The 2,041-nt window shown below is 37.5% G+C and overlaps 1 pseudogene; it reads right to left on the bottom strand.

Moving 5' to 3' along the window:
• Window positions 1-493: 493 nt before the first annotated feature.
• Window positions 494-1,745, bottom strand: LOC147374274 (small ribosomal subunit protein eS1-like; annotated as a pseudogene).
• Between the last annotated feature and the right edge of the window lie 296 nt (window positions 1,746-2,041).

The raw sequence follows: 2,041 nt of genomic DNA, 5'->3' as shown, positions 1-2,041 counted from the left end.
TGGTAAACCCACTCCAGTATTCTTGCCTGGAGAATCCCCTGAACAGACAAGCCTGGTGGGCTACGGTCCATAGGGTTGCAAAGAGTTGGACATGACTGGAGCTACTTAGCAGGCCACACGCATACCTTTGTAACCAATACAAATCAGGGGGTATTTTACATCATTTTACAATAATTTCTGATATTTACATTTCCTTCATACCAAACTATTTTAAATTAAATGAATGACTGGAGCAGCCACTAAATTACACAGGATTAGAGTTGTCCATTTACAGATGATAGCGTAACCTAACTGCCAAATTGTGGGCAACTCTGTGCCTGGTGACCATTCAAGCAACTAACAATCAAGTTGTATGTTTATATTAGTAATTCAGATATCTATCTTCTTTTCAGTACTCTATGTTTATATATATATATATATATATATATATATTTTTTTTTTTTTTTTTACCACAAATAAGATCTTTTATTTGTCATCATTAAAAGCCTGAATTTTAAACAGATTCTTGGACCAGTGGCTTATATCCATCAGCTCATTTAGTCTCATCCCCAGTAGCTTTTCTAAAACTATTGCCTTCACCATATAGCTCCATGAATTTTCCCAATTGAAACTTAGGCTTCTTCAGCATTTTTACTTTTCTAACAAAGACATTATAGAATGGATAAATAGATTAGTGAGTCTTTTCTATGTCTTTTCCAATACAGTTTGGAATCAATTTATTGACTACCTCTTCCAAGTCATTTGTCTGCCCCTCTCAGGTCATGATTTCCATCATCGTCTTCTGGATCTAGCAGACCTTCTGGTGCTGGGCATAAGCAGTCTTCAGGACATGATTGCTGTATTTTTCAGTAAAGCCCACACAGAACAGACAAAGCAAGTAACCATCCATAGTCTTAACATCAACATAACTTCAATCATGATCTACCAGTATTAGATCATGGAGCACATTTTATCAAGGGAGTATCACCAACTCAATGAACATGAATCTGAGCAAACTCCAGGAGATACTGAAGGACAGAGAAGTCTGGCATTCTGCAGTCCATGGGGTCACAAAGAGTCAGACTCGACTTAGCGAGTGAACAACAAGATCCCCACCATGAAGTCTTCCCTAGAGGAAGAATTCTTTCCCCAAAGAGGAACCAGTTAGTCACCCTGAAGAGTCAGGAAACAAGAGAGTTCTCAAGAAAAGGAGGAAATTAACTTCCAGGGAGGAGCCACTCAGCAGTGGACCTGAAGAGGCTACTGCTAGCAAGAACAGAGCTCTAAGAAAAAGAAAATGTTCTGAAAGCTATCTTAGGAAAATTAGAATAAATTAACGCCTAATGAGGCATAACTTGGAAAGATAGTTCCCAACCCATCCTTTAGTGCTCAATAAAAAATCAAAAAGATCCATTCCATGGAAATTAGTAAGGCAGTTTTTTCCCTGAACAATCTCAGTAACTAGCCTGGATTGTCTAAATGCAACTTCATCTTTCTGCAGATCAGAAAGGCTCACTTCAAAAACATGACCCTAAAAAAAAAAAAGAAAAAACATGACCCTTGAGGCGATCAGATACTGTTTTGGTTCCTTGAGTTCTCATGACTAGTGTTTTCATATAAGAAATATGTATTTCAGATAAGAAATACTGGGAAAACACTAGTGCTTTCACATAATGCCAATCTTTCTTAGAAAATCAGTCAACCACTTTCTTCTTGGGTCCCTTTTTGCCAACTTTCATAAGATGCTTGTTCTTGCCAACTACCATGGTGATGCTCAGAGAGCCAAAAGAGACAGTTTATACTTATTAAGATAAGGAATTAAGTTACTCAAAGTATACCTTAGCCCTCAACATTCTTTTACCTAAACTAAGCAACAACAGTTTGTACAATTGTGTCATTAAAACAAATAAATTTTACTTTTGTCTTGTTTTGTTCATTAATGGATTATAAAGAGATATATACCTTCAGTTCAGTTCAGTTCAGTTGCTCAGTCATGTCTGACTCTTTGCGACCCCATGAATCGCAGCATGCCAGGCCTCCCTGTCCATCACCATCTCCCAGA

The sequence above is a fragment of the Bos grunniens genome, chromosome 4 (assembly GCF_055505025.1).
Source record: "Bos grunniens cultivar Pamir isolate PY7600 chromosome 4, Bosgru_T2T1.0, whole genome shotgun sequence".
NCBI lineage: Eukaryota > Metazoa > Chordata > Mammalia > Artiodactyla > Bovidae > Bos > Bos grunniens.
This window is presented reverse-complemented; position numbering and strand designations above follow the sequence as displayed.